The sequence below is a fragment of the Lepeophtheirus salmonis genome, chromosome 6 (genome assembly GCF_016086655.4).
Source record: "Lepeophtheirus salmonis chromosome 6, UVic_Lsal_1.4, whole genome shotgun sequence".
NCBI lineage: Eukaryota > Metazoa > Arthropoda > Copepoda > Siphonostomatoida > Caligidae > Lepeophtheirus > Lepeophtheirus salmonis.
This window is the reverse complement of record NC_052136.2, coordinates 51,254,456-51,274,592: the sequence shown is the minus strand read 5'-3', so window position 1 is coordinate 51,274,592 and position 20,137 is coordinate 51,254,456. Positions and strand designations below refer to the sequence as shown.

The following is a 20,137-nucleotide window of genomic DNA, read 5'->3' as shown; positions in this document are numbered from 1 at the left end:
GATAATCGTGCAATTTTAATTTTGGCCGTTGCAAGACACGGAAAGTTCGAATTGAAGATTACTAAGAATATCCATGGTGCTTGGAGCTGGGCCTCTGATATTATTAAATATCTCTCATCAAACTCATCTATACATTTTTGCCCAATGTGGAAGTTACTAAAACTTTTTAGAAAGAGCTTGAAGAAACGAGCTAGTTGTTAGATTCAATACAATTTTGCTCTTACTATTACATGTTAAAACTTAAGTGACTTGTTTGTTAGTTATTTAGTTCTATGCTAACTGGAATTGATGTAAGTCTTATTGTTTTATTTTATTGATTTTATTCAGTTAATATTTTATGCATATTTTGTTGTTGAGTTCCTTTGTTTATAAATTGGGTTTTTGAAAATAATAAGTATAATCTGGTCAATACATTTTAAATGACAATGTTTAATTATATTTCTTCAAATACATATTTACCATAAAATTTTAGGTAACTCTTATAAACTATTTGTTACCTAAATAAAGGTAAAAAAATTATATTTCTTCCCAAAATGGAGTGAAAAGGTGTGAATATGAGTCACTGAAAACCATTTTCCGCTTTTAAAAATGATTCTCAGGCACAAGTATGACGGAAATGGGCAAAAGAGTAGAGTGTCTCCAACAAAATACAAAAAGTTCTTCCACGTTGCCTCTTTGTCCGATACTCAACCAAAAAAGCAAAAAAAAAAAAATATATATATACTTTTTTTTGTTTGAAAAATGAACTAGTGCAAAGATATAACCATTGAAAAATACTTAGCAGTATTAGTATATAATATATTTTTATAATTAAAGGGCTCAATCTCTATTCCAATACTTCATTATTAGAATAGAAAGTATCTTAAAATGATAGTCTTGGGTACTCCATATACCAAGGGTATTAATATAATTATAATTACATATGATTATTGCATCTTATTACATTAAAAATGTACTATCCATCGGCCTTCCATTTTTTCTTCTTCCTTTTAAGAAATTACTTGTTTTTAAAAGTAGGGCAATTATATTTTTGTTTAATGTGGACAAATGCAACTTTTCTATTGTGGAAAAACGTGTAGGTATATTATTATCATTTTTTTTTTTGACACAATATTTCTATAATAAATATTAATTTTTTTCTTAATTGTAAATCCCGAAGAAAAACTTTCAATTTATAGGAAATAAAAGGACACTAATAATTAATTAATTGTTAAATTAATGTAATAACTTTACCATAAAATGTATAGATAATAATGACCCCTTACAAATTATTTAATAAGAGTGTGATTTTGCATATAAAAAAAGTGCAAAAATCGTATATGTATATCTATAATAATTACTCACCTGCTTTTGTGATTTTTTTGTTCTTTTTACAGTAGTCTTATATTAGGTTGGGGAAAAAGAACTTTCATATTTCTGTCCTTTTTTTAAAACTTAAGTATATCTTGTTGAGTATTATTGATCACATCATATCATTCGATAAGGCTTTGTAAAGGTGTGAGTGTATATTACAAACGCTTTCCGGACAGTATTACACTTTGCCGGTTTTGTCGTGAGTTATCCTGCGTCGAGTATGGAGGTCATATTTTACATTTTTACAACCTGAAAGAAAAAAACGCATCAAAGCGGCCAAGAAAATTTGTGATAGATACAGGTCGATACTCCTTCGAATCGCGCTGTACAACAGTGTTTCGACCGATTTTCCCATCCTCTACTGTAAACAACTCAACCGTTTGAAGCTGGCGATGGAACGGAAGCATCCAGCATTGGAGAATAAGAGACAACAAGACATTATCAAGACACTCATCTTCGATGACGTACTAGAAGCTCTGGGAGCTCTAAGGGGAAGTTTTTATGCATCCACCCTTCAGTCTGTACCTGGAACTAAGTGTATATAACGTGTTCCTGTTATTGTCAACGCACTTGGGGGTACAAATTAAGCCTCAATAGAGGCTCGTGAAAAAGGATTGTCCGAAATTGTTGCCAATAGGGACAAGGGATTCCCCAAGAAGGACATTATGAAGTTTTATTCTCGTTGGCAACAAGTTATCAAACCGAATAAGGTATACTTGGCTTCCTTCGGATGATTGCAACACTTAGTAAATAAAGTATTAAAATAAAGGAAAAAATACGAAATTACTTTTTCCCCAACCTATTATGTAAGTGTCTTCCTTTCATAGTCGCCTTTTTTTGTTTCGTACAAAAGAAAAAGTGTTTAGAAAGGTGAAACGAACGGCGTTACAAGGAGGTAAAAAATACCTTTATAATGTTGTGTAATAGCAAGTCTCATGATAATACATACAATAAGAATAAAAAATAATAAAGCTCCTCTTTTCGATAAGTTTTTTTGTAGCTTTAGTTGGTTTTATCAAAAGAAGGAGACGCGTGATTTGAGGTAGGACAGAAAGAAGGATCTGCAACAATAAGGGCTACCCGCATGACCATTATTCCGAGAAGAATATAACATTTGGGTGAGAATGTATAATTTTAAATTTATTATAATTATTTGTAAAAACGGAGAAATAAAAAAATTATGTGTTCTGCACTATGAATAAAATAGACGCAGCGTTACATTGTATGTTACATTTTTTTATGAGTCGTTTCTTCATCTTTTCTCCTCAACCCTCCCCCTCCCCTCATCCCTTGTTTAATCAATAATTATGAAATGATCAAAAAAATAAAGAAAGCGGAAGGGGGGAGAATATATTTCATAAAAAAAAAAATAAGTGCATTTGATTTGATTCATGGCTTCCTAATGAAGAAATATTCCATTACTATACGCTTAAAAAAACAAGCCGCATATTTATGTGTGATATGTATTATTTCATGAGTGCTTTTCTAAACATTACATAAAGTAAGTATATATTAAGTATTGATTAAACTCTTCAAAGAAAACAAGGCATAAATGTGTACTTATATTAAACTAAACAATTTTTAGAAATACAAATAGGTTTATTTTGTAAAACAAAGTCCTTTGTGAATTGTTTATTAATAATGATATTGAATATATTGATTAAAGGGATTGATATTTTAGTAGAATACTTTAAATATGCTTGCATGCTATAAAAAACCACTTTCAAAACGAAAAAATTGAAATTTCTAATTATTTGATAAAATAGGATTATACCAGTTCTTAATAAAGCACTTGAAATTGTTCCCGTATACATTATCTATCCTTGTTAGGTGTCCCAGAGGGCCATAACAAGGTACACACTTCACTTCTAAATATTTTAGTAACGTATCTGAGTTTACCAAGTGAAATAGTTTAATAAAACTTTAAGTTTCTTTCAAGCAATAGAGTAATATGTCAGCATGCTTAATTGAGGGCTAATTAATGTATGAAAGTATTGTTGTTTGGGGTTTGGTCTGGAAATCCTAGACAGTTCTCACACAGTTAAAACTTTTGTAAAACACAACTAATTTCTTTCAAGTTTTTTATGAAATGGTGTCTTAGAAATATTCGGCCTACTTTGGTCCCACTTAACAAAACTACATTCTTCTTATTTCGAAAAGAAGGAAAATATTTAGTCCTTATCAAATTTTTAAATATTCTTATAAGCACTAAATCACCGATGGATGAGATTGATTGATCGTGAAGTAACCGGCGATACTTTTGATGACATTATTTACTGTAATAGGAAGGACTTAATGTTCAATTTGTACGTCTTTTAAGATTTAGAATGGGATTGGACGGTATGTCAAAATTTTGGGACTTTTACATCCTTAATCCTCTTTTTGGAACAAGAAAAATCCACGGGTCTGAGGACATTTTAATACTAAAATGGGATAAAATATTTTTCCAAGTCCACTTTTTACTATTTTTTCTTATTTATTAGTATGGTTAGGCAGTAACAACATTTTATTCATCAAAGATTATTTTTGAAATAATGTATTCTAGAGAATATAGTTGTAAAATAAATGAAAAATTTAATCTTATTCGGGTATTTACTTGATTTTTAATCGGGTCTTTTCAATACTTTAAAATTTAATAATCGGAACTTATCCAGTATTTATTCAGCAGTTTTTTAATTCCAAGTTTATATCTCGAGTAATAATCAAAAGTTTTATGTCTAGGTTTCATATCAAATACTTACCGGACACTCCCCCCTTCCCCTAGGCAAAATCATACACTTTTATTATATACATATATAGACATGGTAAGAACAAATTCATCACAAAAATTATTCTTTACCTCTATATAACGTTTTTAATAATTTATTATTATAACATAAAAAAAACGCGATATGAGTGGAATATACTGCACTATACAGAAGTCAAAATAATTCCAAAGACTGCGTTGTGTGAAGTTCCTTGTGTTTGAAACCGCGTTATACGGGGACTTCCTATATATTTAATATATTTTGAACAATTATAAAATATGTAAGGATGAAGTTGTAAATTCTAAGCACCTTCGATATGTAAGAAAAAATCCAAAACTTTAAATATTAACAATGAGCATATGAAGAATGTTTCGCAAGAGAGGAGCATGTCTTTCATAATTTACCTGGATATAAATCTGAGGCCAAAAAGGACTTCCACATTTATAGCTCCCCAACCATTCCTCAGTGTCAATCACCGTCTTTCATAAGCTCGCGTATGAGTGATTAGTTTAAATTTTGATAATCAGTGTTTAACACTAAAACAACGCATGGTAATGCCCCCTTCCCCCTTTAAGCGACAGTAGATATCAAGAATGATACTTAAATATTTTTAATATTTGAATCTATAAAAATTTTATGTTTTGCAAATAATGATGGACCTGGGAACAGACATAAATCTCTCTCATTTTTATTTGTGCCAGGTTGTGTATTCCTTGCCAACTTACATTGACTCTTCTAATAAGTTGGTTGATTTATGTTTCTTGGAAGGCAGGAATTGAGTTACTTGATTGCATCGTGGTCTTTTTTGAAACGGTTAAATATACCAATTAGTAATACATAAATACATATAGCATCTAGAAAAACTAAATTGGTATTCAACAAAATTACTCACCGACAGACTTGTCTTAAACTTCTGAATAGTAATAAGAAGAACTTGAGTGAGGAGATTGGACATATTCTTCATCTTGTCCCAATTCGAAATCCTCAACTTCTGAAAAGGAGTAGGATGAGGACACAAGATAATAATGTCTTATATCTTCAAAAGATAATTTTTTCTTGAACATCTTTGCTCAATAACAGATCAAATCAGAATGGCTAGTTCAGCAAAATCTATATTTATTTATATGTATATATATATAAGCTAGGAACACAATTCCTTTCTAAAGTTGTTCATTCATGTCTGAGCTAGCTTGAACCTGTTTATACACAATCTTAGGGCAACAAAATTATCTGAAATGATTGGATATCAGATTTGATACCCACGTCTGTCTAAATAGTGTTCACTATATGAACTCAACGATTACTAATTTTAATTTTGTTTTTTATGGTTAATGAAATGAATTAGGAGAATTCAAGTACTTTTGAATAAATACACTTAAGAAGTTTCTCACATTATTTCATTGAATCCCAAATGGGTATCAAACATGACACTATTGTCGTTTTAGTGTTAAAAGTCAAAGAATAATGATGACAGCTTTGGAAAATAACAAACACTCTTCAGAAATCAACCACCACCAAATACACAAGCTGGAAGCTGTTTAAAATTTACAATCGTATGTATGGAACATATTTGACGTTAGTACAGAGATATGATGAACGATAGCCCCAAATTCCCTTTTTGGGGGTAATAAAAGAAAAACTGAATTATTGGGTCATATTTGAGGAGAAGAGTAAAAGAGGAGTCTTCTTAGCAGCCTTTCTTAATTTATATACATCTATATATATGTCTGTCTGTCTACTCAATACGTATTGTTCCTTTACCATTTCATACTACGTATTATTATATAGATAAATAAATAAGAAATCCACGAATGAACGTAGGAATATATTTCTGTAAAAAGGAAAGAGAAAAATGGGAACACAAAAGTCATGGAGAAAAAAAAAAAAAAAATCCAAGAATCTTCTTTCTCCTCTCTGATTGTGTGTGACCTATATATATATATATTTTTTTTTTTTTGCTTCTCAAAAGGAAAGAAAAATAAACAAAAACCATTTATTTTTTCGTAGTAAAAATCACTGCAAGAAATACATAGAAGAAGGTCGAGTCCAACAAAAAGCCCTATTTCCAATCCTTTTTCCTTTCTAAAAAAAAGGAAGAAAAGATTATCAAAAAAAAAAAAAAAAAAAAAAAAACCAAGAAACCTTGTCAAATTTGTAATTGACGAGTATTTTCTGATGAGTACAAACTAGTGTTGTCATTGTACAAACATTTTCGTACTGATTCGGGAACAGAATTTTGTATCGGTATACGATACTTTTTGATACTTTTTCGACGAAAAAGTATAGAAACAAAATGTTGTTAGGGGTCATTAACATGCACTTACAGGAACGCTCGCAGGATATATTTTTGGTGTAGGTGAGGGGTTTCAAGTTAGGTATTTTTGGGCCCTAAGTGATGATGCAATTTTCAATCTTTTTAAAAATTGACGAAATAAATTTAATTAAAAATTTGGGAATTATGTCCTCTCCGGTCAATACATTTATAATTCATGGCACTGCACGTAATAGTTAAAATAGCAATTAACTTTTTACCGTTTTGAATCACTTTACTTAGTACTGGTATACCTAACATCTCTACTACTTGGTAATGAGCCTTAAATTCGACTCGGGTTCAAGTCCCAGAATCACTCAATAATTTGCAGGTCCGACAAATACATGGAAACATTGTTGACAGAGCTACGTAATTTCTGGTAAGCACTAACCTTCAAACAGTACGTTGCAAAAGCTCATTGCAATCTAACAGTTAGTTTTTTGTGGTCAGCTGCTGTCCACTGAGCTGACGATCTTTTTTATTCAAAATATAAGTGGCAGATCAATTTTTATCTGTTGTTACATATCGTGGTAAGAAATCATTTTTCCTTCTCTTAAACAGCTCCAAACAGCTCTCTGAAAGATGCAATGTTATTTCTGGTCTAGGGTGAGGAAACTCAGCCCTCACTCCAAAATCAACATGTGAATTCCCAAATTTGCATGTAAAGTTGTAAACATTCTGATGTATTTAAGGTGTAAGCAACATCAACTTAATATTATTTTTTTGGACTTTTTTATGGTTTCCAAAACAAATGCCTATTGTGGACCACCTGAGTGCTCAGCATTAGCGGTGCTTGTACGACAGCGTTTTAATTAAGCATAAAGTCAAATAGAGTAGATCTATGTCCCCATAATATTTATCGAGCCACTGCTCGACTTCAAAAGTTTTTTTTTCCTATAATTAAATGTGGTTAATTAACACAGAAAATTCCTTTCTATCCATTATTAGAAAGTGAGAAAATTAGTGTCACTTAAACGACTGTAATGTTTAAGGTAACAGTCAGAATTCAATGCAATTTTGATACATACTGTTTGATGTTTAGTACTAACCGTAAGTTACGTGCGTAACTTAACAATATTACCATATGTATGTCAGGCCGGGGACATAATGAGTGATATGGGTTGCAGAACTTTAACACATAGGTTAAATTAATCTCAAGAAGACAAATGCTTCAAACAGTAGCATATTAATTTTTTTCTGCAGGTTTTATGTTTTGGAATTTAGACTTTTTTAAATGTTAGAAATGTTGATTTGAAATAAAACAAATTATAAATAAATTGTGGTTAAAATCTTTTTAAATTTACTTGTGAATAAAACAAATCAATGAACGAGATATTGGGGGTTTAATTGCTTTTACCGAGAAATATCCCGACATTTCTGCCTTTGTTATCTACAAAAAGGAACATTTCCTGTACTATCAACAAATTTTGACAACGTCATAAATATACAAGATTTTTTTTTTTTTCATTAATGACAATAAACAGGAAGCCACCATCTCAGTTCAACCTGTTAAAAAATTTGACATTTTCCTGAAATAGATTTAAGTTGATAAATTGGAAATGAATAGCTAAATAAATCATTATAACTTATGTATTTTTTTGGTCACGCAACTTCTGTACATATTCGATAAGGTGGATTTGTTTATAGTGTGGACATCTTTTGTGAGTCCCATGAGATATATTTATACAAGTTTGGATTCTACGTGAGTCACTTCTGCCATTAGTTGTATTCAAGTTTGGCTTTTATAAATTTCGAGTTGCAGACTATTTGATACATCGGATATATATATGATTTGCTACTGCTGCAAATGTATAATATATCACGGAGACATGAAAAAACAGGTCATGGCTCTGAACTTTTTATTATTATAAAGAAAGGACGTTCCAAGGAGACTCCTGTTTTCTTTTTTTTTGTGTGTATTTTTTTTAGTGTTGTAGATATTTTCTTCTTCTTCTTTTTTTTTTTTGAAAATCTTTCAAGGCTACGTACCAGGAGTGCTCTTAATTAGAAGAGAAACAAAGTTTTTATTTTATGGTTGAATATACTTAGTTTGTACATTATATATAGTAGTGCCTTGGAATATAAGATTAATTCCCCTCGGGAGCGAATTAATAAGCTTTTGTTTATAAATTCTAGCACAATAAACTCTAAAAAACCTATTTTAAGGGTATATAACCGTATAATATATATCAGATTGGCTGAAAAGTTCATAAGAATACATAGTCAAACACATGGCAAAATTTGATATATTTTTCGATAATTTTTGTACCTTTGAGGGCGATACAACGATTATGGCGGCCATTCAATTTTCCAATGTCCTCTTTACTGTCCGATTTCTCATAAGTCTCAAAATAGGCTTCATTTTTGTCGATTACCACTTTAGTATCAAAATAGGCCTCAGTTTTAGCGATTACCTATGATTTTTTTTTCCATTTTATTCTTTTTTTTAACCTCTTTTTGAGGTTTGTACAAAAAAATTACTGAAGGCCAGATCTGCAAAATATGGTCGATAGGGAGGTAATTTGTATTCTAATACATGCAATTTTTCTATCGTTATTAGTACCTTGTGACACAATTTACTGTATTGATGAACTACACACTTGTTTTTTTTTCATCAAAGTGGACCCTTTTTTCGTTATTTCATCCTTTAATCGCTTCAGCAATTCAATATAATAATTACGGTTTATACCATTTGGCAAAATGTCCGCACACGTTATGATTTATATTAATAAAAACCTATTTTTCTTGATTCCTTTAAAAAAAATTATGCATGTTAAATTGTCGAAAAAAATCTTTAGAAAAATTTAGAAATTTTGTCTACCCTGGAAGTAAAGCTTTCATTTAATTCAGATGTAAGACTTTATTTGACTCCAATATGGCCTTTCAAAAAAATATCATTAATCATTTTCTTATTTTACCATTGCTACGGTTACTTTTGCAAAATTTAATTGCAATTTGTGGCAGCTTCAAAGGATGAAACAAATTAATAGCTTATTAATTGAAATGAATGTTAATAATTATTTGTTCACATACTTATTTCTGAGAAAATTCACATGTCTTTGTCTAGACATGTCAAATTTGTAGAGTATTATGTGAAACTAAAAAATACTTACATCCTTTGCGACAATAAAGCTATAACAAATCCTTGTCACAATAATCCGTCATGAGAGGACTTTTTTTTAAAATCAGTCTGTCTATACTCCTTTTGAAGTAAGAGCAGGTATTTGTTATTTCTCTTTTTATTGTATAGAAGGTCAAATAATTACAAGTTCAGAAATAACAAAAAATAAAAACAAAAAAAAAGTTTCTTCAGTCGTAGTAATCAAAAAAAGAAAAGAAAAAAAGAATGCAAGAGTTGTTGAAAGTTCGAACTATAGTTGTATAAAATAAGACCTACCATTATCTAAAAAGTCCTCTAAAATGAAAATGGTAACCCCATCATTTTGAATAATTTATTGCCAGATGAACATCATGAGGTTTAATTAAATTAGCTACAAGCAGCTATGAGAGGAATAAAATAAACACAAATCCAACTCCTTATCGAGCTAGGACACAATAGCTGCGATGTCGATCCTCAGTTGTAGTCTAGTACAAGAAAGACTTACATTTACACTTCCTTAATACCGATTGGTCCATTAAAATCAGAACACTTTGAATTTTAAACTTCAAAAATATATCATTTATTACTTAATAATATAATTTCAAGAAAGTTACTACTATAAATATGTCTGTGTTCTTTTAATCATTAATGTAGCTCATCCTTAAGGACAATGATGGCTTCCAGGCGGTGGCAGAAGGTATGACACCCACTGCATATGTAGTCCTCTGTGATATATATTAAATTTTTCTTGTAAAAACTACAACCACTCCAGCCTACCCCCTGCGGACGCCCCTGAGTTATGTACCACTTGTAAATATTGTTTCAAAATCTCAGGTACCCCTTAGAGTGCCTCCAAGTATCCCAAAGGTTACATGTTCACCCATTTGAGAACCACTACTCTATACCAACAAGGACTTATATTTATTACTCCTGAATGAATTTAAAGTGTTATATCTTTCTCATTTATACATACACACACTAGTGATTACTTTAAGCTTAAATGTTCTCTCCAAAGCTATACACCAAGTGGCGAAACGAAAATCTCTTGATCGATATTTTTTACAATGTAGGGGTAGTTGCTAGGAGCCTAGAATAAAACTCTCTTTTACCTTAATTAAGCAGGTAAATTCAACAAAGGGGAAAAATGTTGAATAAAGCATGTGAGAAAATAATATTGGGACGCTTTATTTCTCTCTTTTATCTATACTTTAAATGCGAATGTTTCTGTCTGCATCCGGGATTCACGACCAAACCAAACCCTATTTTTTGCTACAAAAATTCATGTAAGTTATTGAGGCTCAAGAGGGGATTCTATTAATAATCCTTTTGGCATTCAAGGCCACGAAGGCCTTAAAATTGCATTTTTCAAAAAACTACTTTTTTTTTTAAACAAACGACATATAAAACAAAAAATAAAGACCGTTAAATTCTAAGAATTATTCTTCCAGCATGTCAGTATGTATCTTTGTACACTTTTTCTTAAAATAGATGATAAGCTTTAAAGAAGAAGAGAGAATAAGTTAAAAGATCTTCCGACAATAACATTAAAGTTCAGCAAACGACAGTTCTATATTGTATCGATGTTGACAAAAAATTATTTTCAATTATTATGATATTTTAAAAATAAGCTTCATCATATCCTGTAATTATTAATCTGCAATTATATTTTATGAGCTCAAAGAATACTTATTTTTAACTATGTATAGTTAAACCTTTTAATTAACTACTATATATAATTAAGGGTGTCATGGTGACAAAAATAAGTAGAAATAACCCAAAAGTTGTAGGAGTAAATAAATAAATACTATATACTATGCGGTTAATTATAAAAGAAACTAACTTTTTTACACACTCTTATCCTCAAATATAGTTAATTGTATTTGTACATATGTAGTAAAACCATCAATTGAGTCCCCGAAGATAAATTAAGTTGTAGGATTCCTCTTAGGTAAAAACAATCCAAAATTTATAATGTTTCATAAACGTACGAGTATTGTTAGTATAATCTACATATATATTAAATGTGAATGTCTTTGTGTGCGTCTGTGTGTATGTCCTTCAATCACAGCCGAACCAATTAATGGATTTTGCTGAAATTTTATATGTTGATTCTACAGGCACCAGAAACGGTTCTGGTAACATTTGTTAAGTGTTTGGGCCATAGTTTCCTTACTACTTATTTTAATAAATGTTTATTTATATCACTTAAATGCAGTTTTTTAGATAAAGATATTTCATTCTACTTTTGAAATGATTTTATACCCGGCGTAGGCCCTCATTCTAGAGCAGAGCCTGGGGAAGTGCCCTCCGAAAACAGACCCCTACAACAAAATTAGTTTCTGGACATTTTTCTTAGTTATAAAACCCCAGGATCACAGTATGAATCAAAGAGTTTCAAATGGTAAACTAAAACCTAAAAAACATTGCAAATACACTCTTTTCAAAAATTCTTTAAAAAGAAAGAAAAGAAAAACAGGACCCATAATGTAACTACGTACTTAAGACCAGCAATAAAGTTTAATACAAAACCATTACATAGGATTACAACAAGATAATATGTACATTGTACGTATAAAGAGAATAAAATGTTCTTAGACCCACTCTTCTTCTGTTCATAGACTCTCCGAGACAGGAATTTAAATAGCCCTAATTTATGTATACTGAGGAAAAGAAAAGAGCCATTCTGTAAATGTATGTAGAACAGATACTTGCATACTGTGTATATAAGTTTTTATCCACAAATATTTTTATTCATAAATACATGCTGTTATAAATTTAACTCTGTCTCAAATATGGCTCTTAAACTTCTAACTCAAACCTGGAATTTGAATATATCAAGCAAGCCAATCCAAAAGCTGAATGTTTTTCGTTTACAATTTTGTTTTTAGCTTTATCAGATATTAATATATCCATTATCTTGTTGAATGACCCATTCATTCTTGCAGATGCGACGTCCTTCTCCGGCCATAGATGTTTGTTCAAGGATTTGCTTTTTATCCATTATAATTAATGCGTCTATCAATGACTGAAAGTTAAATATACTCAACTTTGTTGTCCAAGAGTATCATTAATTTGTAATGTAAACACAATAGGGGACAAAAGCGTTTCTTGCATTTGAACAAAAAAATATTACATAATATTTTTGCTCAAGCCCGTTAATATAATGATTTAGTTATCTAAGACTAAATAATACTTTAAAAGATTCGATTTTTTTCTTCTGTAAGAGAGCTTTTTTTATTATTCAGTAGACTTAGAACCTCCACCCACCTTCTACTTGCCAATAAAGTTTTTTACAACGATTTTGTCGCGGCCCAACCGAGTTGCAATTTCCAAGAAGTAGCGTTCTCGAAATTCAACGACTTCTTCTTGCCCAAAAAGAGTTCGTTTTGACCACATTCTCCTTGCTCCACATTGTAGAGAGCTCTTAATGTTGCATAAATGACAACTATGATATGCTCATTAAAAAAATCATCTTTCAAGTATGTTCTTATCTTTTAGAGACATCTTAATTTGAGTAAATTAATGAAATAATTAATCCTCTAATAGGTTGATACCCTGATACTTTAAATAACTCTTATTCAAAGGAAATTTCAGTCTAATAGACATCCTATTTACAAAAATATTAAAAATAGTTGACTGTACCTATTTTTATTTTTTCGGATAGGGATTATATTACATATAACCATGCATTGAGATTCCAGGGGGTCTGCAGTGGGTGGGCTGGATCCCCTCCAAATTAAGAAATGTTGGATTTTTCTAGTATTTATTTTCCTCATTCGGGTAAACTATGCAAAGCGGACAAATATTTAATTTTTGAAATTTCTTTCCAAAAAAAATTAAGTTTTTGTAAATAGCTATGGATTTTTGAATTTTTTTTCTAAAAATTTTATATTTCAAACTTAATTTTTTGGTTTTTTTTCCAAAACATTTAAACTTTTGTGAATAGCTTTGGATTTTTGAATTTTTTTTCAAAAAAATTAAATCTTCTTTATTCTTGATTTTTAAAAGTTTTTTCTAAAAAAATTTAATTCTTAAAGCTTCTTTCCCAAAAATTAAATTATGGATTTTTTGAAAATAAATAAAGACATTTTTTGTAGATAGCTATAAGTTTTTAAAAAACATTCCAAAACCTTTAATATTTGACCTTTTTTTATAAGAAATTTAATATTTGAAATTTAAGTTATAAAATGTTTGTCCCAAAAATGTAATTTCTAAAATAAAATCTATTGATTTTTCAAATTTTTTCCCAACAAAATAATTTTTGAAATTATTGGATTTTTTTTCAACAAATTCCAAAACCAAGGCGCCCCCCAAAAAAAAAAAAAATACATATATATAATACTGCAGACGCCTTGAATTCTAATGTCGTAGTTTTGAACTTTTATATATTTACGGTTGCAAAAATGGTTAATTATTAAGAAATTATAGAACAATTTCCCTTAGTAGGGCAATTGTTCTTGTATCAAACAAAAAATATGTTGCAAAGCAGCTGTTAATGTAATGGCAAATATATTTAAAGAGTACAAGTATTTATTGACTGGCAACCTGCATAATATGTACATTTTACATACCTACCTATATATGAATAATGGCTTTTCCAATAAAGTACATAATCAAATAAGAAGGAGTTCCATTAAATATCAATTGAATCATGTTATTTATTACTTTAGTATATGTATACATTATACCATGAAGTAAATAAAGGATCAAGGCCTAAAAGAAGCCATTCCATATTGATTACGTCGATATGTGTAATCATTTAACTTTATAATATCAAGAAAATAACTTTACTATATGTAAAGTAGTAGCCGTAATGGCTATGCCGAGTAGCTTCCCAAATCAACTGTTCACGATGTTACCAAGGCCTTCAAGGATTCTGATGGATCGAGAACACCCGAAAGGAAGAACCGAGAAAAAAAAAACCTCCAAGATTTTGTGAAGGAAAGGAAATTGGAAGGAAAATGTGGCCTCTGAGCTCATCGGATCTGAAACCCTTCCAAATTGTCCTTGTATATTGTTTGGGGTGTCTTGCAGAGAGAGTCCAAGAAATGTGTATAAAAATACTGCTGACTCCTTGCCGGCTTCCATTCTCGAGGCCGTACCCAAAATGGACAAGGTTTTCCTCAGCAAGGCCTGTGCCAGTTTCATGGTCAGGTTGGAGATCTTAGTTGAAGATGGAGGTGGTTAGTTTGGTTTACTTTGCTCTGAATCCTCTAAACGAGTTTGTGTTGAGAAAGTTGGCCGAGACGAGAGAAGAAGATAGTGTCAGAGTAAGGGAATAAAATAAACTAGCTTTACCGGTGTGAAGGTTAGGTTTCTAGTATTTATTTACGAAGCGTCAGATTAAAAAAACTAATTCATATCATCACCCCTTTTCCGTTATCTTCTCTTATGAGAACAAAGTTCTTTACACAAAATGTTGTATCGAAATTTATTTTATTTTTTAAATAGCTTGTTAGAGTACCTTTGACTGCTCTAATTCGCTTCTTTCTCGTTTGGGCGGAACGTCGATTAATTAATAATATGTGGACTGTAATATTGTCTTAGATAAGTTATATTCTATTTTTATCACACGGGAGTCAAATAGCACACTCATAATATGCCCGCTAATGCAAAAAGAGTGAAGAAAATACCTTTTAATATTCGTCCAATCACAACACAGTGCTGTCATATATATATATATATATAATAAAGCCTACCCTACAAACCACTCATTTGTTTACGAGTGAACATACAGCCCGGGGTGAGCAAGTCTTTAGTTATCATCAGCAGGTAATATTCATGGTAACTTATATGAGGGTATGTGATAAACTTTACTACTAAAATTCCTAACTTCAACACTTCTTACTAATCCATCAGAACCAGGAAAGTTACGAACTACAAATCGTAGAGGCAAATCCTTTTGCCCTTGGATGTCATCGACCATGACTACAACGTCACCCTCCATTAAATTTCTTAGCTTTGCCTTCAATTTAGATCTTAATTGTAATTTCAATACATATTCCTTCATCCAGCGATTTCTAAAATGTTTTAGCAAAATAGTTAGTTTTTTACAGTGTGATAATGGTGACAAGTTATTTCTAATTAGCCGATCTGGCAGATCAGAGATGTTCAATCCTGTTATCAGTATCGAGGGTGTAAGAACAATATCTTTCACGTTAGAAGATAGTGCTGAAATATGTTTACTATTTATCACAGATTCGACTTCAATTAAAGCAGTTGACAACTGCTCTGGAGAAAAACAAGCCAAACGAAATTGTTGATTAAGGATGTTCTTTGTGATTTTGATGAGACTTTCCTATCTTCCACCTTAGTTAGCAGCTCTATGCAGGACGTATTTTCAGTCTATTCCAAACTTAGATGATTGTTTTAATATTTCATCTCCCTTTTGACTCATAAATTTTGATATTGCCCAAGATGCGCCTATGAAATTCTTACCATGGTCACTCCACGTGACACTCAGTATGTCTGAACTGCACACAAACCTTCTGAGAGCGATAAAAAACTCCGGAGTACTCCAAGAATTGATCATTTCTAAATTAATAGCCCTAGTAGACATGTCGGCAAATGAAAATTTATATGTCTTTCTAGGAACCCTTATTTTTCTTGTGGGATAAACTAATATAGGATCCCCGTAGTCTACAGAAGTTTGAGAAAATGGTTTTGTAAATTCAGCTCGGGCTTTTGATAAATTACCCGTCATTTGTGCTTGAAGTCTTGGTAAATATCTTTTACATCGAATGAAATTTCTGAAACACGAAGAAACTAATCTTTTGCATCCGATGATTTAATAATTATGACCTATCAGGAATTTACTATACTATTACCCACATGAAGCAATCGATTGTGTTCGTGTTCAATAAGTAAATTTATATTTTTGATGCCTTTAGGGATAGAATCGGGTGCCTTACTTCGCTGCATTAAAAAAATCCATATTTCGAAGATGGCCTCCATCACAAATTAATTGATCGTTTGAATGAATAAATGGATCAAAATTAATTAATTTATCGTTCGATGAGTCTCCAGAGTCTTTAATTTTTGAAATAATTTTCAAAAAATATTTAACTTGTTCATGACGAAACAAAACCAATTATCCTTCTCTAAGATCATCTTTACTTAGATCTCCAACTTTACATTTTTTACATGATGTTAGATAAGACTGGAGTCGAATTACTAGGACTCTGCTCTATATAGCTTCATTCAAGATGAAAAATAATATATGAGTCGGTCTATTCCTGTATTCCTAAATTCTTTTATTGGGCCATTATAATTTTCCCCAGTAAAAACAGTATTCTTCTTTGCTAATTGATACCTGACTATACATTTTTGTAATATCTGACACTAGAGTAATTTTATGAAAAAAAACCTTATGCGATGTAACTGCCTTTTTGGTCCTACTAATAAGCAATCATTCAGTAAAAGTCCTAAATCAGCTTTCATTGAGGATGAAAAACTATTCTAAGTTTAGTCATCGAAGATGATTCTTTTATTACAGGATAATGTGAAACGTAAAAAGGGGATTTTTATTCATTAGTTCTTCATAAGAGACCTCCTCCACGAAACCAAGATCAATTGACTTTTTCATAACATTACGATATTCTTCCAACAATTTTATATTTATTCTAGATTTAGATTCCAACAAATTAAATCTTCTTAAGGCCTTGTGTCTCGAATCGCCAATTAAACTTATTTTTTCTTTCAGATGTAAAAGAGCCTCTATTCTTCCGTCTACGAGCCTTCTAACTCGTTTCTCAAAAATAGCTTCAGCTCGTTTTTCATTCATTTTTAGCAAATCCTCTGATTTCACTCTGCATTTTTCAATTTCCCAGAAACAGCTTAAGTTTTCCGCGCACAAGTTAATGCATTGCCATACTTTGATGACGGAATAATGAATAGTAAAAGAAACTTTACTTTAAATTATACCCAGTGCAAATTCCGATGTATGTACATGTCTGAATTTAAATAACCCTCAAAAAAATATTTATTCATACATTGAAATAACCAATTTACTCGATTAACCTCCCTCATCCTCGATCTCGGTGGTTAGACTCCTCCTGAAGAAATGGCAGTAGTTTCATATGAAGTTTGCGTACAAATGACCCAGTACTCGTCAAAAGGGGTCCTCAAGGAATCAATATTACGAATAAAATACGAATTTTATAAGTTTTGGACTCAATATATGTCAGAAGGCAAAGGCCAACGAGTTCAGGTTTGGGCTGTATTTGGGTCACAACTCTTTTGGACCAGAAGTCCTTGTTATTCTCGAGAATCCTACTGTAATACCAAGTTTTCATCTACAAATGTTCGCTTTATTTATATGATTAACCTTGTCTTTAGGAGGACCATGTAGTCAGCCGTAGGAACGTTACCCAGTTGGGAACCAGATAAGTGAAGCCACGGCACCATTCAATACTACAAAGTTCAATGATATTACACTGACTGGTTTCTTGGGCGTAATAAGAATCTTCCTCATGTCTATGTCATTGTTTAATGCAAAGGAAACTATCATTCCACCAGTTCCAATCTCTGCCACACTCATCTCTGCACGAAAGAGTACCGATATCTGAATTTTGTTGTATCTTTCCATGCTCATTTTAGACTCGAGAGTAATAATTACTGCAGCTAATTCATCAGGGAATCATTTGTATTTCACAAATATCACAAATCTAATGGAGTTGTAAATTTTGTGCATGATCATGTGTTCGATATTTTTTGTAGTTAGCAATGGTGTTTTTAAAATTTATACGAAGCTGTTATCATTATTGTTGAATGTTAGAGAAAAGGAAATATAAATATAAAGTGTTTTTGATAACAGGGAGTACCACTGAGGTTTTGTTGTGGAGTTGTAAGGACAAGTCCTTGTTGGACTTGGAGTATAATTGAGGATCGACAACAAGTGGAATTCCTGACTATGTCTTTGCTGGATAAGGTTTTAAATGTTTTTGTTTTTTTACTCTCTTCCAAAACATTTTTCAAACTGTCGGGTTTACTATGTTGATATTTGGTTTGTCTATTTTTTATATAACAAAAACCTTTGAATTTACAACTGCTTACAAAGGGCGGAGCTTTTTGTTGAACGTGAAGAAAAGACGTGAGCAAAACTTAAGGTACTAATAAATTAAGCCTCTTGGTAACATCAAATGCCTGTTTTTGGGGTGATAAAATGTGTTACTGCTTTAGAGAAGAGTATTTTCTACATTTAAAAGAGCATTAGAACGGGTAGTATATATTGATCATTTTTTTAATATATGAATTTATCATTTGATTATGCATTTAAAAATACAGTAAAGAGAGAAGTTACCACTTCAAAGATCCTTCAAAGAATAAAACGAAAAATCATAAAAGAACAAAACTACGAACCATTTCTCCTTATCTAAAGAATAACTATTATTTTTTTATACGTTTTATCTATCCCTGTGTGTAGGTATAAAAATTTATATAAATTGAATGACCAATAAAAATGTTGATTATTTCAAAAATTTATACCTATTCTTAGTCTTCCCTTTGCCTTAATAATATTTGTCATTAAGTAATATGCAAAAAATACACACAATATGACAAATGCGTTTGTGACATGATGTCCATCATAAATAAAAATATAATTAATAGTACATATTTCTTTTCTTTAAGAAATAAGCTGCAAAACAAAATTCCATAAACATGTAGGTATGTAGAAGGTGGGCGCCATAAACATCCTTATTACTCACACACACAAATTTCTCTAACTAGATAGGCATAAGAAAGCTTTCAAAATGCTTTCTTTCGTGTTACACAAAAAATGAAATTTATTTCTATTGTCTTTTTTTAGTACAAATTTTGCAATGAGGTCAAATACTAGGTTGGCAAATATTCAAGGAGTAAGAACGACCAAATTATTCCTCTAACCCTAATATTATTATTAATGTAAAATTATGATAATTATTCATAAAAAATTCATTCTACAGTACTTATTACACATGGCTTACATATTAGACTAAACAAACAAATACAATTTTAGCAAATAAGATTATTTATATTTTTAGTATATTCATATATCAATTCGCTCCCCCCACCAAAAAATAACCTTTTCACCCGTTAATGCTTGGTTTTTTAACCTATTTTTAAAGCAAATATCTTGATTATTAAAGCCCTTTTATACTAGAAGCAATAGATTTTAAATTAATAAAGTATGGTTATAATGTCATAATAAAAATCAAAGTTCACAAAAATGTCATTTTCTTCCAATTTTTTATTTTAGTGAGTGTACTAGAGTGTTATACTTTTAGGCTGATCTGTTAATTTAATCTTTTGTTGGTATATTGATGAAAGAGTACTGTAAAAAAGTTTCAGTACTCAAAAGCCATTTATGTTACCTCTTTAGCAATTTGAAGATTAGACAAATGAAAAGCTAACAAGACATTACTTATTAAGTTCTGCTGTTAATCGGATAGCGTTGTTAATGTAAGAGTGCGCAATTAATATAAGAGAAACAGGGCACACAAAATATAAATATGGTTTATTTAAACAGTATAACTTGAATGATCAAATAGTCAATTATTTATCGATAAGTTGGTATGTAACTGCAACAACAATCTTTTCTCGTAGACCAATTAATTAAATAACATCTTCCTAAAGAGCTTGGAAGCA

General features: G+C 30.8%; 1 protein-coding gene across 3 annotated transcripts in view; it reads left to right on the top strand.

Moving 5' to 3' along the window:
- The first annotated feature begins 2,349 nt into the window (after positions 1-2,349).
- The window catches only part of LOC121120604 (uncharacterized), a 120,431-nt gene continuing 102,643 nt past the window's right edge, over positions 2,350-20,137 (top strand). For 2 of the 3 annotated variants that reach the window (XM_071889661.1, XM_071889662.1), the window contains exon 1: positions 19,318-19,368. The gene's annotated coding sequence lies outside the window, so the exon portion shown is untranslated. Of the gene's footprint in view, positions 2,472-19,317; positions 19,369-20,137 lie in introns of those variants that run through there. The other variant, XM_040715479.2, reaches the window with a different exon arrangement.